Source organism: Miscanthus floridulus, chromosome 1, assembly GCF_019320115.1.
Source record: "Miscanthus floridulus cultivar M001 chromosome 1, ASM1932011v1, whole genome shotgun sequence".
NCBI lineage: Eukaryota > Viridiplantae > Streptophyta > Magnoliopsida > Poales > Poaceae > Miscanthus > Miscanthus floridulus.
Genome location: NC_089580.1, coordinates 103,010,865 through 103,033,478, shown reverse-complemented (window position 1 = coordinate 103,033,478; position 22,614 = coordinate 103,010,865). Strand labels below are relative to the sequence as shown.

Genomic DNA, 22,614 nt, shown 5'->3' with positions numbered 1-22,614 from the left:
TTTATCATACTGACTACTGACAAGTGTTGTTGCGTTGTTGGTAGTAACAGTTGTAGTGCAGGCTTAGAAGCTAAAGTGATCCGTCTCCGAGAAGAGAACAGTCATGCGGTCGTGGAGTGTGATCGCCTGAACGAGAACAACAGAAAACTAGCGCAAGACCAGTCGTAGCTCTAGGACCACATGACCAAGATGACAGAGGAGCTTAAGGGTAAGTTGTCCAAACGCCTTTGCTCATTTTTGTTGCCTGCCATAGTTTGGCGTGGTCTGACGTTTTAATAGCGTGTGTGGTTTGCAATTATAAAAGTCAATGCAAAGAAGCATCTGGAGGCCATGATGAAAGACCATGACGGCTAGAAGGCAAAATGCCAAGAGATCACCAATGACCGTGACACCTGGAAAAGCCGGTCCCAGGAGGTGGCAAAGGGCATTTTGTCAGTCCTTAACCTCATTGATCCGGCGCTAGTAGAAGATGTGCCAAGGACGCCGTAGCTGGGATTGATCGAGAGATGCCAAAAGGCATGGGGATGGTTCTAGGAGTTCGTGAAGGAGGCAGGAGAGTACGCAGGCGCACATGTGCTGAGCATGGTACGTGCTCACTACCCCCTGATCGATCTCAAGTGCCTGGAGGCTAGATACCCGAAGGAGGTAGATCCAGACAAGGCTGAGGAGCTACGGATGACCCAGCTGGACTTGTTGGTGAAAATAATTGGTGACATTAACCTATGTAGAGGTGCAACACCACCCATACAAGGAATGCCGTCAACAAGTCAGCTGGGAGCGCCTTTATTTTCAAGCCAACCGATGAAGCCTACGGTCTCGACCAGCCAGGCATCGGTGGGGCCATCTTCTTCAGCTCAATCAATGCTAGAGTCCCCGAGACCCGAGCACGATGTCAGGCCCAGCGAGCAGCAGGTGCCGCATGCCCCAACCAGCCATTAGTGTAGGCTATAGCTGTAGAAGAAGATGTAGTTGTGTTATTGTAAACTTAGACCTTTTCAGGCAAGCTTATAATAACGTAACTATATATCAACATGAGCTTGTTTGTTTTGTAGAAAACGTGTTTAAGCTCAGATGTCGTGTTGATGTAACTAAGTTAGAACGTGTTGGCGTTCTGTTTAGTTGTACCAGTTTAGTCGACACGTCACCCTGAAAGGTTTGTATGGCCCTGGTTTGTCTTGCGGTCGGAGTGTGAGGTGTGTAGCTTATGTACACATAGAAACACACAAGTCAAATCAGAGAGCACCTGCCGATCACCCGTAGCATAGAGAGCGGATCCCATGCACGCATTGGGAGGAACCGGAGACAGGGCCTGCTCCAAGAACCCGAGAAGGAATGGTGGTCAGGTTTTAACTGGTAGAGTTAGAATAACAATAGACTTCGAAATGACACATTAGAGTGGTCGAAGAAATCATAATAGCTTTATTGAAATAAATCAATAGTACAAGAGGAGTACATATCTTAGTAGCTAAGCATAGAAACTGCCTAAGCTTGTCGATGTGCTAGGAATTGGGTATGTCTATGTCGTCTAGGTAAGCTAACCTGTAAGATGTAGGGCATGTATCCTCCTTGATCATGAAGGGTCCTTCCCATGGGGTTGCGAGTTTGTGGACACCTACCTGATTCGTCTTCCACTTTAGGACCAGGTCCCCGACCATAAAGAACTGCTCCTTGACATTCTTGTTGTAGTACCTACGTAAAACAGCAAGTTATTTGGCTGTACATATGCAAGAATTGAGCCGCTTCTCTTCTGCACTGTTCACTTCTAGCTCCCGTACTTCATTGGCCTTGTCGTCGTCGAAGTTCTCTACCCATGCTGATCTGAAGGCTATATCTACTGGGAGCACTGCCTCAGCGCCATAAACCATAAAGTATGGTGATACGCCGGTATTGCGACTAGGTTGGGTTCTGAGACCCTAGACCACGGCTGGTAACTCTTTGAGCCATCTTCCAGGAGCTTTGTCATTCTCTCTGTACATCCTCTTCTTGAGTGCGTCCAGGATCATACCATTTGCCTACTCGACCTGTCCGTTAGCTGTAGGGTGTGCTACCGAGACGTATTTTACTACTATGCTCCTTTCATCGCAGAAGTCCCAAAAAGCATTCCTGGTGAACTGAGTACCCAGATCAGTGATGATGCTGTTGGGTATGCCGAAGCGGTGGATGACCTGGTCGAGGAACACGATAGCCTTTTCTGAAGATGCCTTGACTAGGGGCATGTACTCTATCCACTTGGAGAATTTGTCGATCAACACAAAGACGCATGTAAATTTATCAGGGGCCGGTTTAAAAGGCCCGATCATATCTAGTCCCCAGCATGCGAAGGGCCAAGAGGCTGGTATAGTCTGAATCTCGTATGCTGGTATGTGAATTCTCTTAGCGAAGAACTGACAACCTTCACAATGGTGGACAAGCTTCTCTGCATCGACTACGGCTGACGGCCAATAGAACCCTGCTCGGAAAGCCTTGCCCACCAGCGTTTTTGAGGTCGCGTGATTGCCGCAGGAGCCAGAGTGGATTTTGTCTAGGAGATGTTCACCATCCTCCTGGGTTATACATATAACACCCCAGGTGTTTGCCACCAGTTAAGCAATGGGTTTGAGCTCAAACATGGCATATTAAGTGATGATGAAAATGTCAAGGTCAAACCTATGGAAATGAGCACTACAACAGCATAGGGCTACAGTAACACCAACTTGTGTTACTGTAGGTTGGAAAAAGTGTTACTAGCTCTCTTAGTAACACATTTTTTATGTGTTCCAATTGGCCATGTTACTATAGACTGGTTTATTGTAACACATCTACTTGTCTATAGGAACATTTGTCTAGTGTTACAATGATTTTTGTTGTAACACTTTTTTTCTCTAGTAACACTTCACATTATGGTGGAATACATAGTTTGTAACATATTTATTTATCTATGGCAACATTTGCCTAGTGTTATAGTGATCGTCTGTTGTAACACTTTTTTTAGTTCTAGTAACACTTCCATATTATGGTAGAGCACAGTATGGAACAAAGGAACACAAGGTTTGTAACACTTGTTTATATCTATTGTAACATATTCAAATTAAAAACAAATATTTGTTTCGTCTATATATGTGGCACACGGATTATTATAGAATCACACAAACATAACACTGCAAAATCACATAAACCATAAATTTCAATAATCATAACAAGATCCACATATAGTAGGAATGATTTCAAACATAGTGCTTGTTCAGATTAAATCATAGTATTTGTACATAACGATATGGCTCTAGAGAGCAAACACACATAGTCCATACTAGAAAGAAAAAATCAAGAACTAGCTAGGATTCATAAAGTCCATTGCTTCTTCTTCCATTATTCTTCGTACACATCGATGTAGGAATTCAACCATTAATCATTTGAACCTGCAAAGAAAATGTAAGTTGTAAGATTACAAATTAGGCCACATATGTACAATGATGTAAGTTAAGAAATCTAGTTTGAACATACAAACATCGAAGGCTAAGCAATTGAAACTCCTTTGGCTTGAGCATCACCAATATTGTTGCACCCAGGCCTAGGCCTCACTAATGGCTCATCTTTTGCTATAGCATGATCGATATGCACTTTGTAGAATTGACTTCCTGTCTTAACTCCACCAATAATGGCTTCTGGATCAGTGCTCAAGAGAGTTGCATAGGCCACATTAGCCTTATTAGGATATTTTGAAGTTATTAGTAGCACCATGGACCCAACCTACATTAATTTGACATAATCTCTTAGTGACCAACAACCCTTAGTTGTACATCAAGATCATGCAATTAGAACAAGTGTATTATGTTCATCTACCTTCATTACAGGAAGTTGTTTAGGTGCTTGACGCTTGTTGCATGTAATAAGCCACCTCCTAGTGTGCAATGGTCGTAGTCTCTCCAGGCCCTCCATGATGACCCTTACACATATAAAATGAAGTATGAAGTATTAAGACAAAAATTCCTCTATAAATACAGCAAAGTGTGGTTCAGAGATACATTTTGTTTCTTTGTTGTTTTACTTGTGGTGGATAAAAGTAGACTGTCATCATCACTATATTCAGACTCACATGTTTTTTTATTCTAGTAAAGAGAAAAAGACAGTAGCATGAGTTAATATAAAAAAATCCTTTGTGAATAAAATAGTATTAAATTCACAAGAAAGTGACTTTACCAATTCATCCCTGTGTAAGGAATCCATCATTCTGGTTGGGTGCAACACAGTGAACTCTCTAAAAATTTGAAACAATATTAAAGCCAAAAGATTAAATTAGGTGGAAACATAGAAAATAAAGCAAATACTAGAGGAAATTAGATATGGGATGCATCTAACATAAAGCAGATCATGGTGCTCCTACTGTAATTTTTTTCCTAAACAGAAGGGATTGCAAAAAATTGATAAATTTGATTATTGTGTCATTTTCCTTGCTCTATTGCTTAATTTTCGTCCTAAAAAAGCAATGGAATCTAACAAGAGAACTTTTAGTATAAGACACCTAAGTTACAGAATGGCAGTAACCTACTTCGCCAAAAGAACACCCAAGTTACAGTAATAGATTCTCTCATTTTCTCGTCTCTCAGGCTCATATCAATGCACATTGGCAAAGGCAAGCAGAAGAGCAGAGAGCGCTCTAAAATATTCTTAAGAACACACAAGCTAGTGGAAAGAGGAGAAGTGATGCAACTGGAAACAAGTTACATACCTTTCCGCTCAAAAAGCGTAAGTGAAAGGCATTTCATTCATGCTAGATATAATCCCACGTCTAAAACAATATAATAAGTGCTTTTATAATACTCTCATCTCAAATTAGAACACATTCAAACTGAAGTAATTTAAAAATAATATAGCTCAAGTTTTTGCGAGGTTCGTGCGAATTTAGGTAAACCTTGTATGCTGAACACATTCAAACTTGTATGCAGGATTCTGACTCTAGATAATACCATATCTTAAGACATGATGCTAAACATGGAATGTATTTGAACAAAGAGGACATGGAACTCAGTAAAAAGTTCCCATTGGAACAGTGCAGTACAATCTAGATAAACCTTTTTTTAGTATATACAGCCATATGTTGTTCAGTAGAGGGACAGTACAAAGGCACAAATTTAATTTGACCCATATTGTTTACATATTCCTTTCATATGCAGTTACAAATACCATTTTACAGTAAAGTTCACCGAAGTTCTCAATCCCCTATGACCTACAATTTAAACTCTACTACACTAGACCCAAGGACATCTCTTCTAATCACATCTCTTACCTGCACAACACTTCTAATCACACATGAATTTTCGGTCACAAGCATCTGTTAGCTTCTTGTATTTTCCATCACTAGCATCAGTTAGCTTCTTTGTATTTTACTATTTTCAAGTGCTATCGATCAGTATTTTCAGTCACTAGAATCTGTTAGCTTCTTGAATTTTTTGGTCACTAGCATATGTTAGCTTCTTGTATTTTCTGTCATTAGCATTTGTCAGAGTTTGTATTTTCTGCAAGTGCCAACGATCTCTATTTGTATTTTTAGTCACTACAATCTGTTATTTGGCACTCTACTCTAATGAAATAGCAGAAGTGCAGTACTACTACTGCTAATTTTTTTTAAAAAAAAACTACATAAACAGTGGAACCACAGCTCAGAATGGAGTGCAGTACAGTTCAGAAGAACCAATGGTTTTGAACTGTCAAGTTTGAGTTTCTTCATTTAGACCAAAAACAGTAATACAATATGGTATGATCATATGGCACTGAATCGACATTGCTAATGTCTAGGGATTTATGAGATGCAAAATCAGTACAAGAGTAGAGAAGGCGTATTTTTCCTTGCCGCGAACCAATCAAATTTCACCGATTCAATAGAGAGACACGAAACACCGCCATGCACTTACTAGCATCACATAAGGGCCGCACCTTTTTCCACCAATCAAGACAATAATAGAAGAGAAATTAAAAAAGCGGAGAGCGATCACTCACGCCATAGGACGATGACGCGTCCAACGATGGCTTCGAGCATCTGGAAGATGTGCTTTGCTGTCGACGAGGAATCGGAGGTACCCCGCCACCACATCTGCTCCTCCCTGGCCGGAGAAATTGCTGCTGCATCCTCCCCGGCCTGAGCTTGCATCGCCCGCTCGCCGCATCCGCTCCGCCCAGGCCCGAGCTAGGCAGCCAGCGCCACTTCCCTCCGCTGGCTAGCCGCCGCATCCGCACCGTAAACACGGAGCCGCCCACCCGTGCCTCCCCATCTCGATCGGAGACGGAGGCCGAGATGCTCTGGCCCAGTTCACACGCCCACCGCGGTCTACAGACCCCGGCCGCGGCACGCCGGATCCAGGTCACGTTCGAGCCCCCTTGGTGGCAGAGAGACAACTATATCGAAGTAGGCAACGTGTGGTGGGCGCCGGGCGGTGGACGATGGTGCGTGCGGTGTACCTGAGGGCGCGGGACAAGGAGGGGAGAGCTCACCGCCGATTTGTCCGCTCCCGGAGGCCGCGGGCCTCGATGACGTGCAGCACCAGCCCCCGGCGCTCCGCGTGTGGCCGGATCTGTTTGTGACTTGTACGGATCTGCACGTCCCTTCGCCGATTCTTCGGATGCTGGCTGCCGGCGTGGATCATTTAGACGAAGTTGGGGGCAGTGGCACGCTGTGTCGAGGGTGGGAGGATTGGAACGATAGAGGAATGAGTTGCTGGCATCTTCCTTCTAGATCTGTGGGAACAAGTGAAGGCCTGAGGGGGAGGCGGCGGGATGAGCTGAGGAGTGCGAGGAAAAGAGATGAATAGATTAGGGTTCCGAGCAGCGCGAAGCTATAATACTTTCAATCTGCGAGACTGAGAGGAGTTTGCGGTGTTGTGAGGAGCACGCGGCTATAGGTATTTTGAAAAAAATTGGCATTCTGCGCGGGAGCCCGTGTCAATTTGATTTTTATGATTTTATTTAATAAAATATTATTTGAATATATTGCTTGGTCCTCGAATTTAGTTTATAGTTCAATGTATTATTTATCACACTTAGATCAATTGTGAGGTCATTTTTAATAATAAGTAGAAATGTATTCATTAAAAGTTACATCATTGTGAAAGAATTATTGTATTTAATTTATTATAAACGAACATGTGAAACAAAAGTTTAATTTGATTTTCACATATGTAAGAAAGATAGATTTATGTATTAATCACCTTTGAATCTAGTAGTGACAGGTGAGAAGGGACACTTTTAGGGCCCTTTGGCGCAGCTCCTAACCCCAGCTTTCACTCTTTGGCTAGCCGAACCGATTCAGTTTCTCGCAAGAAACGGAAGAATCGAACCCAAACGCTCCGGACGTGAAATGCTCCACCGGTTTCGTGATTTTTTTTTTGCCTACGGGAGAGAAATGGGAGTAGGCTGGTTTCGCTGTTTCCGATTATACTCTCGCCCATATGCGCTAGAGATTGTTTTTTCCTTATTCTTTTTTATTGCAACAATTTTTAAACGGCTTGCGTTTAGGTTATTATTTGCCCATAAAAATCAAGATTTTGTGAAGCATATTTCTATTTTATATGATTTTTTAAAGAAAACATTTACTTAGGAAACAGAATCCAGCCTAACAGCCAAACTGTTTCATGATGTGTTTCTCATTCACCGCTTAAAATGTTTCTAAAGTGAGTCTACATCTGAAACGTTTCTACAAGAATCTTGAACCCTACCAAATGGCCCCATAGCTTTCGCGGAGCCCTACCAAACACTTAGGGCCACTTTCGCACAGCTCCCAACCCCAGCTTCACTCTCCACTTCCGCAGAGCCAAACACTTAACATCACTACTACAAAAAGGATTTGTAGCAACGCCCCCCCTTTTTTAGAGACGGCTCTATATTGAGCCGCCCCTACAAATAGTGCCCCAATGAGCCGCTCCTATAAATCTATTTATAGGGGTTGCTGGTGTTATCAGCCGCCTCTACAAATGGCTTGATTTGTAAGGGCAACTCTATATCCAGCCGCCACCTCCACAAATAGCCGTCGAATAGTAAAAATTAAGCACTAAAATTTAATTTTTTAAACGACCTCGGATGTAGAAATAACCAAAATAAAAGTTATAGATCTCGAAAAGTTATAAAACTTTGCTACTTACAACCTTTTCATTTGAAATGATTTACTACTTCAAAATATTGTTCGAAATTCAATTTTGAAATTGTCGAAGAACATTGATTTCTCTTTTTAATCTCTGGCTAAAACTTGTAACTAGTCTTTCTCCCTCGTACTAACTTCAAATTTGATAAATTTTTTTGTAAAACTTTCTAAAATGATGCTTCTATCAATTTATTGTGTTCTTACGGCTATTATTTTGTCCATCTTTTCATGTGACTGAGTTTTTCCTATTTGAATTTTGAATTTCAAAAAATGGCAACTTCAAATGTCATTTTGAAACATTAAATGATTTCAGATGAAAAGGTCATAAACATAAAAGTTGTAAAACTTATCAAGATCTACAACTTTTATTTTGATTATTTCTTCATCCGTCAAGAAAAACTACGTTTGATTTTCTCAAATTTGAATTTCAATTTTTCAAACCACCTCGGATGGAGAAACTACCAAAATGAAAGCTGTAGATCTTAAAAAGTTATGAAACTTTGTAGTTCACAACTTTTGGATTTGAGATCATCTCATCAAGGAAAACTATGTTTGAATTTCCAAAAATTTGATATTTGAATTTTTTAAACGACCTCGGATGGACAAACAACAAAAACAAAAGTTGTAGATCTCGAAAAGTTATGAAACTTTATAGTTGACAACTTTTTGGTTTGAAATCATCTTGTCAAGGAAAACTATGTTTGAATTTCTCAAATTTAAAATTCAAATACCGTAAACGACCTCGGATGGAGGAACTAATAAAATGAAAGCTATAGATCTTAAAAAAGTTATGAAACTTTGTAGTTGACAACTTTTTTATTTAAATTCATTTAGGGTCTCAAACAATTAATTTAAATTCGGTTTAGCATAATACGTGGGGAAAGAAAATCAGTTATAGACACGTATGAGTGATGGGTGGAGTGGTTAGAGGAGGAAATGCGCGAGCTTGAGGTCGCTGGTACGAACCCGGCGACCGCGAAGCGTGCGATTTTCACGTGAAAAAATACGCGACTTGTGGCTAACCGGTGGGGGTCTCCCCAGATTAAAAAAAATCCTATTTTTTTGGCCTGGATTTGTGAATTTCGTGAAACGGATTTGTGGGGGGTTCAATATCCAACCGCCCCTACAAATAGTGAGCCGCCTGACGGCTGGCCAACCACCCCTACAAATCGACTATTTGTAGTCACCCTTTGATAGAGGCGGTTGGTAAAACCGCACCCTGCAAATCCTCAGGAACCGTCCCTACAAATTATATGTGTAGTAGTGTATGCAACTGGATTCTGGTGAGGCGAAGCAGGCAGTTTGGCGCTTGGCAAGGTGGACTGGTGGAGATCGAGCTGAAACCCTCGACTGACTCCGCCACTCCCTCGTGGATCGCTGCTTGAAGGTACGTCGGCATCAACTCCTGATCTGATGATGCTCTCTGATCCGAATAAATTCAAGTTCATGTCGCATGCATCTGAACCCTAGACCGAGCGATCCCACTGGGGAAAAATTTGGTCGCCGGCGCGGACCCGGTGGCCTGTTGGCAACCTAGAACCGATCCCTTCTTCCTTCTCTAGTTTATTCTGATTTAAATGGTTAACAACAGTTTCTACTTTAATTCAATCTACTAGCGCAGTCTCTTGATGACAGCATCGAGTGTTGGATCATACACATGACTACATTAACACTAATCTTAAATGTCTGCTTAGTCTTATCCACAGGACCTGTATGTTGCTACATTGACAGTACTCTTAAGCTAGCATGTGGTTTTCCTCATTCAAAGGTGATTGACTGATTGTACCTCATCACTTAATTTCCATGTACAACCAGTCTGTGTTTATATGCATACAAAGGTTAATCGACTTCCCAGAGCTATACTGCATACTTTTTAGTTCATCTTGTTGGCTGCATTTGTGAATATGATATATGTATACCTGTTCCTAAATGTTGACTTTTGCTCCAAATTTTAGTTCAAAATTTCACAACCTTGCAACGCCTGTTACAAGGAAAGTTCTCACTCCTTATTGTAATTTTCTACTAAACTAGAGCACCATAATTGCCACCTCATTTATCTCCTGCACAAAACAAGGCTGGGGATTCTTTTTTGATGTACCAAAATTTATTTCCATCTAAAATTGGGGTTAGGAAACCACTGATTTTTCTGTACGTTGGTATTAAACTATTAATTCTTAACTTCTTTGTGTTCTACAGGATAACAGTGAATGTTGGAGAACATCAGCTACTTTGTCTCTCTCACAAAGGCATAATCCCTCATCTCCTTTGCTTTCTGATTCATTGCCAGATCTGAGGTTTGCAAAGGCAAGATCAGAGTCAACCTCCTGGTGTGGATCTAGACCCGCTGGTTCATTTGACGGAGCAAGGATGAGTGGTGGAACTTGTGCCAAACTTCCCTAAGATGCAAGTAAAATCTTTGCTTCAGTTTTGTTTCACATAAGCAATGTCACTCAAATACAGCTTTGTTTTTTCTCCTTCCCAGTCTTTGACAAGGCACAACCTCCCTCCTCAGGATGCACCACTCCAGCCTACAGGTTCTACTCGAATTATTAGTACCCAGTGAAGTTTTAATGGTACTCGAATTATCACTAGCAATGACTGACAAGACACTGAATAAGTAGGTGGCGGTGCAGATTAAAAGCATGTTAACCAAACTGATTATATTCAGCTTTGAATATATTCTATCAATCATGTCCACATATTTGTTAGCTTCCTCAACCGAGGATTGAAAAAAAAAGAAATATCTTATCAGGCATGCTTTGAATATAATCTATCAAATCATTTCCACACATTTGACCATCCTTTTAACAAAAATAGTACATATGGTATTTTATAATCCATACTACTTCATACTTAACATTTTTATTGCCTTTATTTTTTTATGTGCTATCAACTTGTGTTGGAGCTGCTAGATGATGAAATGTCTGAGCCGCAAGTAATGTCTGAAGGCATAGGTGCTTACATTGCCTCCCATCATATGCAGCATGGAGAAGGGCTGCACCGGAGAACGCGAACCCCTGATAACCTGCCTACCTCACTTTGAACAGATTTCCACGCAAGAAGTGCATACATTGCCTCCCATGATGCTCCTGGCATTGCTTGACCGGTTTGGAACAGAGTAGGTAATTATCTTCTTTGGGGCGTTGTGGCTACAGGAATCAGCTCTGAATTGGTTGTGCTCATGTAGGATTATGCATAGAAGTAGTGCTACTGCTAGAGAAAGAAATTCCTGCACTACTTTGTATTCCTCTTGTGACATGGAGTGTTCCCTTTTGAATGGCGTGTGTGCAGGAAGGAGCTAGAACGTGGTGTGCTTTTTTAAGGAAAGATAGCTCCTCTGAGTTTTCCTCTTCCTAACCATGTACTACTTCACTCTGAACTTCCTAACCAGTTGCTGACAGAGTCCTGCATCACTTTCTTTTGTTATTTGACTATGATATGGTTCTCATTTTGGACATGACAGGATGGCATACTGGCTGCTGCAGTTCATGGCTTTGAGAGTCTGAATCAAAATGCTAGTAAAGTAGTATTAGTTCAGCTTAGTAAGACCATGCTGATATTATGTATGTTGCAAGTAATTTAGTCTATGTGATATATCTGTTAACTTGTTAATGGAATTTTTGCTATTGTGTGGGTGCACGTGCATTATATATATTACTTATGATTTTTTTAGTTGTGCCTCACTAGTCACTGCATTGTATGTATACTCTACTGAACGTGACACCTTCATGTTTTGGAACCACTTGAAAGCTAAGCACCACTAGAACAATGAGGTGAGCCAACCTGAGGAAATGCAAATAAATTAATGATGATATGACTGGTCTATTTATGTTCTGTGACTGTGACTGCCCAAAAATGTGTCTGTGCCATGTGCTGCTTCTTTTAAGTACTTTGAGTTGGAATTTGGGCTTTTTTGGAGCGATCAAATGATTACTTTAAGTGAGACATATGCATGTTGTTTTACTTGATATCTGAAGAGATATTTGTTACCAACATTATCTGCACTTGACTGGTTCCATCGCAATCGAGACAATCCATAGCCATATAGCAATCGAGACAATCCGTAGCCATATATGTATGTACCAAAGGAAAATATAAAAACATATGTGCAATGGTGTTCTACCCATTGCAACCAAATTGGTAGAATTGCAACGGTGCCTCTTCGTGATCGAGCGAAGAAGGGTTGCTCATGTATGTGCTAATGTTGCTGGGCCTTAGGCTGTCTCCAACAGGAGACCTATCAGGAGACCCAAACCCAAAATGAGTCTCCAAAAGAATACCTATAGCCTCCAACAGAGTATTTATATGAAAGATCCATTTTGGGTATCAGGAGAGGTATAACCCAAATCTGAGTATCCTCTCTCCTGAAGACCTATTTGCAGAAAGGGTTCTCTTTTAGGCCTCGTTGTTGGAGAAGACAAAAAAAAATATGTATTGAACATTTTACCTGTAGCGCTACCTAAATGAGAAATGAGTCTTGTATTTTACGATAACGGTTGTTAGAGACAGTCTTAGACACCGAACAACGGTGTCTCGTGGCGATCGAGCAAAGAAGGGATGCTTGTGTATATGTTAACATTGTTGGGCCCTAGATAAAGAAAGACCCACTAAATACATTAGTCTATAGCAATACAAAAAAAACCGTGGCAATAGTAACATGATATTGCATCAACTTAGAATTGTAGTTGCAATAAGTACCTAACAATTGCAACCTATACAGTGGTAGATTAGTGGGTTCGCGCAACAACATAAAAAATATCAATATTACGCACATTTATTTACACATTTTTGTTTTTAGTTTTTTAGTTTTTCCCTTCTCTGTTGTACTTGTTCTTCTTGTGATCTGGCATCTAGAGTGTCTTGAGCTTGGCCTAATAAATTGACAACAGACTCTGGCATCGGGGACTAACCTTTTTAATCGCTTACTCATTGCTACTTAGTTCTCATGCTGATGACCACGACGTAATTGCCTAACAGCCTTGATGACACCTAGGTGCGACGTTCGTGTCGCCTATGAATAGGAAGGTCCACATGTATATGTTTCTTTGTAACACTTGGACTGTAACATTATTTTGTGTTACTACAGGATATATATTTGTAATATATTTTATATGTTTCATTTATGTGTTACAACATAGTACACTTTTGTAACATTTTGCTTGTAACATTAATTTTATGTTACTGTAATTATTGTTAGTAACACATTTTTATAAAAAAGTATTTTGTGTTACAACCGAAGTTTGTAACACACTATTTTGTGTTACTATGAAATTTCACTAGAACACATTGATGAATATGCTACAAGAAAGTGATACAATATTTGCACCCTTGCTTTACATATAGGCCCTTTTCAAGATATATGCTTGGCTGGTGTTATTGGAATATCTTCATGTGTCTCACATCAATACCCATCTATATTGATTCATGCAAAAGTTTCGTGAAATTTGGAATCAAGAAGTCACATGAAATGGCGAGTTATGTCCTTGCTTGAATTATTTTATAAAGTGAATGGAATTCTCGATCGTCAACCAAATCTTGCAACCATGCCCAAATGACTATAGATGAACTCTACAACAAAAGTCATGAAAGGTTCATGTTGAGCAAATGCCAAGAAAATGCTTCAATGGATCACGAAGGATAATTTAAGCTTTATCGTGATCCTACTTTGGTCAAAGTAGAACTGTAGATTCTGCACTTGTTTTAAAGTTGGACATTAAATAAAAGTTGAAGCTCATGTTATATAGAAGAAACTTTGTTTTTGGAGTATACCATGGATCGGCTCAGAACCAAGTCTAGCAGTGGCTCAAAGTTGGAACCTGCTGCTGATTTCAGCACTTAGAAATATTCTAAGTCCAGAAATTCATCGACATCGGCATTGGCGTCTCGCGTTCTCCAAATTTCGTTAAGCAACTTGATTTGACCCCAAAATGGAAGTTGGAGCTAAGTTCATGGAGAAGAGCATGTAAAAAGATGGCACCAGTTTGACCTCGTTTTCACCATCAATTTGAATGTTTGCTTGTCACTGTCAATACGCTGACACTAGCAGTTTGTGGCTTAATTATCTGCTGTTAAAGAGCTCTAATGACCATGAGGCCTTAATAAAAGTTGGAGAGTAATCAGAGTTGAGCAAACTTCATTTTTGGCCCACTATCTGATTCGACCAAGAAGCGGCCCAAATTGGCTCCCCACCATGTCAACTTCGGCGCTCGCCACGTGCTCGACAGTTTGTCTTCGTGGCCGCCATGCACCGGAGCACGTCCCGCCATGGCCGACGCACGTCCTACCTCGTGCCACGCACTGCCGAGCGCCCTACTCCTCCATAACCGAGCGCCAGAGCTGCCCCATCCCTCACCCATCCCTTCTCGCTCTCTCGCTCGCGCTCTGGCCTGCACCAGAGCGAAGCCGCCTTGGCCGCCGTCGCCGAACTTCCTTGCCGCCGCTACTCCCTCTCCTGCAGCCCCTCTAGCACCACCACCAAGCATTCCTACGGCTCCACGATCGCCTCTCCAAGCCCTAGTCGGAGCCGAGCCCCACCGCGCGCTTGCTGTCACCGAGCCTTGCCGCTGCCGGTAGTGCCGTCCTGGCACTGCTCAGCTAATGCGCTGCTGCTGCCTGCAGCTTGGCCGGCCAAGGCTAGGCGTGGCCATGGCTGGCCGCGGCCAAGCCCCAGCGTGTCCCCTCCTTGCCTTCGCCGGCCACTGCCCCGCTGGCCGAGCCCTCCGTCTCCTCGGTTGGCTGCTGCTCCGTTCTTGTCTGATGGAGGAAGAAGAAGGACCTCGCATGACAATAGGGGAAAAGGGAGGGGGTTATGTGAAGAACTAGTGACTGATGTGAATAGTACTCATAAGGACCTCTTCGCTGACGTTTGATTTGTATTTTCCGCAGGGTCCTCGATGCAAGATTTAAATTTCCTTTCTCTGATTTTTTGCAGATTTGAATGCTCCACTTTGAAAATTCATAGTAATTCAGACAAAAATCGTAAAATAGAAAATGAGGACTTTTTGGAATCCTGGTGAAATTGTCTATGCAGTAGATCTATAATGTGGCATGTTTTAGTTTAAATATTTTGCTGTAAAAATAGATCTATGCAGCTAGGTTCTTGATACTTGCCATGTCTTGTCTTTTTCATAACTACAGTTTTATGCTCAAATAAATGTGAAATTTTTGTGGAGTGCTACTAAGGTGATTGTTGTTGTTTGGTAAAAATTTCAGGAGTTTAGGATTTATAATTAAGAGTTATAAAAATAACAAATGCCCTATATTGCTTTGCTTCTACTCTAAACAGTTCTACATGTTTGAATTAATTGGCTCAGTTAAGTTATGAATCATGACTTGGTGAAAATACATGAGTTGTGGTACTTTTCTTAAGCTTTCCAAAAAGTTAAATATCATGATTTTTGGCTAAATAGATCTTGAGTTATACTTGCTTAAATCTCGGTGACTCTATATTTACTTCTCATTTACATGCTTTTGTCTGAGGCTGTCACTTATGCTAGCAACGTATTTGGAACTTATATTAATGTAATCATTTGAAAGTTATGTTATTTTCACTAATTGGTTTTGAAATTCAAACTTGTACTATTATTTATGAACTTATTTGTAATATTATTTCCGCTGCAACTATGCGTATGTGATGTGTATTTGTTTAATCACGCGATCTTGGTTGTGATGTTTATTTACCGAGGTCCTGCATGACACTCAACGGACTACCGGATTTATATAAGTGAAAGTATGCGCGTGTCAATGTGTTAAGCGGGGACAGCCATACTTGATCTTGTATAAATTGAGCGGTTCTGTCACAGCTAGTATCAGAGCGAGATTAAGCATAATATTGTCAGGTACATAGTTTTAAAAGCCAAGTTTTGGTTTTAAAAAGTCTATTTTAACTAAAACTTTAGCTACAGGCAAATTTGTCAAAACTTATTTGTAAAACTATGCTAGCGACATCCTCCTTTATGCCCAGTTAAGGACTATTAGGTGGCCATCTAAGTACTAACATGGAGGTTTTTACTTTCGTCATCCATACGGCGTGCTATTGTATGGATGCCATTCGCTTGAATGGTAATGTATGGATCAATTTCCTCTACGCCCAGGTAAGTGGGAGTTGTGAGAGCATGACCATCCAACTATCGATCTAGGGGAGAGTTAGCTATGGTTGCTGGAATATTTACATGTTACACACATGTATATATGAAGGTACTTAATTGTGGGTACATCTGCCAGGTAGCTATGGATACCGAAGTATATATATCTGGGGATGCATATATGGAAAGTATCTTAGTTTACTGCTTTCATTATGTGCTTATTTATCTCTTGTGGGAATGGGCTACAATGAATTTGCCTGTAGGTACGCTAACCATGAATGCGTAGCTTGAATGTAGCCGATGACTAGCTATATGTCGAGAGAGTACGTGTTATGCCACCGACATAGAACGTGGTTGCCGCCTTAGGCTGGCAATTTTGTGAGGACGAATAGGATGAGCATGCATCATGATTGTGCTTATGCATAAATATGCTTCCCTCACCTTGTTCTAATACTAAGTAACTTGTGATCAATGTGATGCTACTATTTTTCCTTGTGTGAAGCTAGACAAAGTGCCTTGTTCCATGCCGCTTGAATAGCTGTGCTTGAAGATAGTGTGCGATTAGCTTTGCCTTGTATGTTTGCTTCCAAAGGAAATAGATGACAAGTTAATAGTTAGCAAAAGGTTCACCCCTTTGAAAACTAAATTGCTAAATGTAAGTAAAACTTGTTTTGTAGAGATATCCACCTACTTAGTAAAAAGAAAATAAAAGATAGCAATACTTTACCACCATGTTTTGCATGATATGTGTAGCAGTGTTGTTGTAGGTGACTACTTGTTAGGTGTGAGCTTTGTGCTTAGTAATAGTCGCTTAAGCTAATTAGATTGAGTATTTCAAAATGCTTGCTTAAGACCAGGATGTAGGTGCTGGATGCTCGTAATCTAGGTAGTGCCATAGCTATCACTCCTTTTGTCCTCGGAAAGCATATGAGTGTTGAAGAGCGCTATCCTGGAACAATGTCCAAGTTTTGGTAATCTCATAGTTGTCATTTTCAATTAAGTTCTCTCTTAGCAGCCTGAGCCTGTACATGTGGTTGCTAGCCATTGAACGTTGTGCTATGAAGACCTTTATCCATGCCTTTGCTTGATCTTAGGCCCAAGTTTAGTTCCCTTGAATGCTTGCATGTGTCAGTGGTTGTCCCACTCTTGTGTGGAAGGACCTTGCTCTGAAATCCTTGTCGGACTTCATTGCTCCTCCTACAGATGATCTGGTGCAACGCTAATCACTATCTATCCTAGCTTTGGAACCTTATCCTCACAGATCCTGTCATTGCTTTATCAACTGAATCCCTAGTCAGTGCAATGGCTCTGTCCCTTTAATCTCATTTGTTTTGTCTCCAACCCTTTCAAGTCTCTGAATATTTATCAGTCTTGATCTCATGTTGCTACTCGACAAGACCAAATCTCATGTTAATCTTTGTCTAGTAATCACTTGGGTGGACACAAGACGTATATGGAAATTCGGCAAGAAGTCCCCTGCTCAGTTGTCGTCGACAATTAGGCTATGTTCTCTTGCGCTGTGTTTTGATCTTCAGATCGCCTCCTTGTTGACTCCTAACCTTGTGACTACCATTATTTGCTATCCCTCCTCATGGTGCTTGCTCCTATGCAACCCAAATTGTGCCACGTGAGATTTCTTATGGGTTGTATGTTCAGTAATGGTGCCACGATTAGCGATCTACGGTGCCGTGATGAAACCGAGAGCCTCCTATGGGCGCGCACACAAGATTGTGCTGCTCGGCACATGCTGGTATCAAGGTTTCTAGTCACGATCCATTGTAGAACTACACCGATGTGTTATTTTCACGTGAGCTCTTCCTTGGTTATCTCTCCTTATCATGTCAAGAGATCTATATGTTGAACTAGATGCAATAGGACTTCCTTTTGAAGTCGTCCAATGGTTAACCTTTGAAGAACAGGTCACTAACAGGAACATAAATAGACTGCAAGAGATGGTAGGCAAGTGACTCTACTTGACTGTCCCTGTAATGACGTTGGTCATCTAGTGAGCAACTTATGTCATTCTCGTTGGATCAGAAAGGTGCACTACACTTAAGGTTGAACAAGTTATCAGTTGGATGATAAATGGACCAATATATTATGTGTTGTAATAGGTCACCTAGTATATATGAGTTCCTATCCAAGTTCTCAATCTTTAGGTGCATAAGGATCACGTAGACGAACCGACCTTCTTTGGTGTGACCCCTTTCTACTGACTTCAATGGCGACCATCTATATGCTTCAACCACAATTTTTATTATCAAGAGTGAAGATTTGGAACCTTTTTAGTGTTGAGAGACAACTGATTAGTTACCAGTAGGAAAGTTAGTCTTCAGTTAGGTAATGACTATTTGGTAACTATGAAGACCAGATCTCACAGAACAATGTTGATCAAGGAAACAACAGACCTGGCCCTGCAATGCAAGTGCTACTTCTTCTCCAAATGTGCTATCAAGTCAATTCCATCTTGGACAATCACGTATATAGTGCAAGATGTTGTATCAGCTAAGTAAAGAACTAGAGAAAGCATATCCCTAGTTTCGATCAGCATCATTGTGCCCCTAGGTATCACAAACGGATTTGTTCAAGGCTCTATTGGACGAGGTGCCTAGAGAATATTCAGAAATGGTTCCTTATCTATATAGGGATGCCCTCCATGTGGAGTAATGCTTTGTGCCCTATGAAAATAGCCCACAAGTCCAATGTTTGTGCATCAGTCGAGTTGGTGTCTAAATCAACGGTTGAGGTTGTTTCCTAAGAGGCATGTACTGGAAAACCCTAGGCCTCCATCCTCAGCGAGAAAGCTACCGCTGGTTATAAAGGAAGAACAAGAAATCTGTCCAGATTTTGTGGCACTAAACCGGTTATCTTCAAGCCAGGCAATTAGTGACTCAAACTAAGTTGGATTGACCCCAAACTTGGTGATCTCATTCCTTGCTTAGGACCCTTCAATGTCTTAAGTTGGTTTGAGTATTGGTTGAGTAAAACATCAGATTTGAGAGATATCTTGTCGGCTCGGTTTGCTGTCATTTTAGAATAGAACAGTTTTGGTAGATGAATGGTTTGGATGGTCAAACGGTGTCCGGTTGAGTTGAATTTTGGTGAGTAGTTAGAAGACCCATGGATCTACATGCCCACCAAAATTTGTGCATATTGGAGCATTAGTTTGTGAAGTATGAATAGAAAACCAAAGGGTACAGAATCTGCAATTTCGCTGTGATGGCGATCATCCTTTGCATTAGAAAGTTGTGTTTGCAATTGATGCCAAGGTATGTAGTGCAGTCAATAATTGCCTGCTAGATAATCATTTAGATGCCCTTAAGAAGACTCCTTAGACCCCTTTTGTACCGTGTTCTTGGCCTCTTCTATCAGCAATGTTCGAGCAATCGAGGTGTTCTACGAGTCAATTTATACCCTTGCAAATCGAAAGTAATTGGAAAGGTGTCAAACCGCCGATTTTCAAATTATGGTTTTTGAGATATTGATTGGCCTTAGAATGGTAGCCTCGATGTCTAATGTAGTTTAAGAAAGCTGGTTTCACTACGATGCAAGTCAACCCAACTTGCTGTGCAACTACACCCCGAAGGCAAATTGTACTCAACCTGCTTGGTAGTGAACTAGTCCCTAGTTTTGTGATTACATGCAACTTGTGTTGTCCTCCAAGCCTCGCTAACATCCTTCTACGTCAATGGTTCTCCAATGCTGACATGCCTTTGGTACCTTATATGTGTTTTTACCCAAGAGGTGCATCAGATTCAACCCTAGATCACTATTGCAACTTGGATCCAAAGGCTCCCTAAGGAATGATCATCGAGAACGTTGAGCCAATAGAGTCAGCTATTACTGTTACCACTCACTCAGTAGACTCATACCATACAGTGTTGTTATCAGAGAAAGAGCACTGCATACATGGAACATTATGTAGCTTTCTATCAGTTGACATTTGAGTGATTGCACCGCTACAACTAGTTTGGATATTGGTTAACTAGCTTCTCATACCCTCAAAGGATGTTTGCCCGTCTATGATCACATCCTTTACGAGAAGTTGTGCTCAAGCCACAATAGTAGAGATCTGCTTTTCAAACCTTGGGAGCAAATATAGCACCGTTACAAGGAATATCCAGTCACCCGACTGTGGTCTAGTGCAAAGTCCATAAGGTCTGTGCTGTATCCACTAGGGAAGTAGATGCTACAAGTATTTAGTCTATGTTTGTATCGCTCTTCGTACATCGAGGACGAAGTACGTAGGACAGTGCTATCTTGGATTCCTCCCAAAGTAACAATACTTCATGAAGGCCAACGAAGGAAATTCTTTAGACAAAACATTACTACAAAGGACAAGTATCAGAAAGTGTCTTGACTAAATTAGCCTCTCTTATGCTTGAAGCTATGTAGCCTAAAGCTATCGCTGATATTGGAAACTGGTAGCATGTCTCTCTTCCACAAAAGTCTTTCGTCCTGAATCTCGGGACGTGATTCTTTTAAGGGGGGAGGGCTGTAACACCCTAGGTGTTTGCCACCAGTTAAGCAATGGGTTTGAGCTCAAACATGGCATATTAAGTGATGTTGAAAATGTCAAGGTCAAACCTATGGAAATGAGCCCCAACCTAAACGTGGATATTGCACCCTTGCTTTACATATAGGCCCTTTTCAAGATATATGCTTGGCTAGTGTTATTGGAATATCTTCATGTGTCTCACATCAATACCCATCTATATTGATCCATGGAAAAGTTTCGTGAAATTTGGAATCAAGAAGTCACATGAAATGACGAGTTATGTCCTTGCATGAATTATTTTATAAAGTGAATGGAATTCTCGATCGTCAACCAAATCTTGCAACCATGCCCAAATGACTATAGATGAACTCTACAACAAAAGTCATGAAAGGTTCATGTTGAGCAAATGCCAAGAAAATGCTTCAATGGATCACGAAGGATAATTTAAGCTTTATCGTGATCCTACTTTGGTCAAAGTAGAACTATAGCTTCTGCACCTGTTTTAAAGTTGGACATTAAATAAAAGTTGAAGCTCATGTTATATAGAAGAAACTTTGTTTTTGGAGTATACCATGGATCGGCTCGGAACCAAGTCTAGCAGTGGCTCAAAGTTGGAACCTGCTGCTGATTTCAGCACTTAGAAATATTCTAAGTCTAGAAATTCATCGACATCGGCATTGGCGTCTCGCGTTCTCCAAATTTTGTTAAGCAACTTGACTTGACCTCAAAATTGAAGTTGGAGCTAAGTTCATGGAGAAGAGCATGTAAAAAGATGGCACCAGTTTGACCTCATTTTCACCATCAATTTGAATGTTTGCTTGTCGCTGTCAATACGCTGACACTAGCAATTTAGTGGCTTAATTACCCGCTGTTGAAGAGCTCTAATGACCATGAGGCCTTAATAAAAGTTGGAGAGTAATCAGAGTTGAGCAAACTTCATTTTTGGCCCACTATCTGATTCGGCCCTGGAAGCGGCCCAAATTGGCTCCCCACCATGTCAACTTCGGCGCTCGCCACGTGCACGACAGTTTGTCTTCATGGCCGCCATGCATCGGAGCGCGTCCCACCATGGCCGACGCGCATCCTACCTTGTGCCATGCACTGCCGAATGCCCTACTCCTCCATAACCGAGCGCCAGAGCTGCCCCATCCCTCACCCGTCCCTTCTCGCTCTCTCGCTCACGCTCTTGGCCGCACCAGAGGGAAGCCGCCATGGCTGCCGTCACCGAACTTCCTTGCCGCCACTGCTCCCTCTCCTGCAGCCCCTCCAGCGCCACCACCGAGCATTCCTACGGCTCCACAATCGCCTCTCCAAGCCCTAGTTGGAGCTGAGCCCCACCGCGCGCTTACTGTTGCCGAGCCTACCGCTACCGGCAGTGCCGTCCTGGCACTACTCAGCTGATGCACTGCTGCTGCCTGCAGCTTGGCCAGCCAAGGCTGGGCGTGGCCATGGCTGGCCGTGGCCAAGCCCCAGCGCATCCCCTCCTTGCCTCCACTGGCTGCTGCCCCGCTGGCCGAGCCCTCCATCTCCTCGGCTGGCTGTTGCTCCGTTCTTGTCTGATGGAGGAAGAAGAAGGACCTCGTGCGACAATAGGGGAAAAGGGAGGGGGTTATGTGAAGAACTAGTGACTGATGTGAATAGTACTCATAAGGACCTCTTCGCTGACGTTTGATTTATATTTTCCGCAGGGTCCTCGATGCAAGATTTAAATTTCCTTTCTCTGATTTTTTGCAGATTTGAATGCTCCACTTTGAAAATTCATAGTAATTCAGAAAAAAATCGTAAAATAGAAAATGAGAACTTTTTGGAATCCTTTCGAAATTGTCTATGCATTAGATCTATAATGTGGCATGTTTTAGTTTAAATATTTTGCTGTAAAAATAGATCTATGCAGCTAGGTTCTTGATACTTGCCATGTCTTGTCT

At 41.6% G+C, this 22,614-nt stretch overlaps 2 long non-coding RNA genes across 4 annotated transcripts; one reads left to right on the top strand and one right to left on the bottom strand.

Annotated features, from left to right (window-relative positions):
• Nucleotides 1-3,179: 3,179 nt before the first annotated feature.
• LOC136490256 (uncharacterized) lies at nucleotides 3,180-6,805 on the bottom strand. 3 transcript variants are annotated; one of them, XR_010767571.1, is made up of 5 exons: nucleotides 5,974-6,805; nucleotides 4,002-4,234; nucleotides 3,820-3,922; nucleotides 3,481-3,726; nucleotides 3,180-3,395 (listed from the first exon to the last, which is right to left on the bottom strand). It is a non-coding gene; the product is annotated as an uncharacterized lncRNA (long non-coding RNA). The 3 variants fall into 3 exon arrangements; XR_010767569.1 differs by having other exon boundaries at nucleotides 4,177-4,234; XR_010767567.1 differs by having other exon boundaries at nucleotides 3,820-4,234.
• A 2,647-nt stretch (nucleotides 6,806-9,452) lies between these two features.
• Nucleotides 9,453-11,167, top strand: LOC136490250 (uncharacterized). The gene is made up of 3 exons (XR_010767563.1): nucleotides 9,453-9,494; nucleotides 10,590-10,641; nucleotides 11,020-11,167. It is a non-coding gene; the product is annotated as an uncharacterized lncRNA (long non-coding RNA).
• Nucleotides 11,168-22,614: the final 11,447 nt, after the last annotated feature.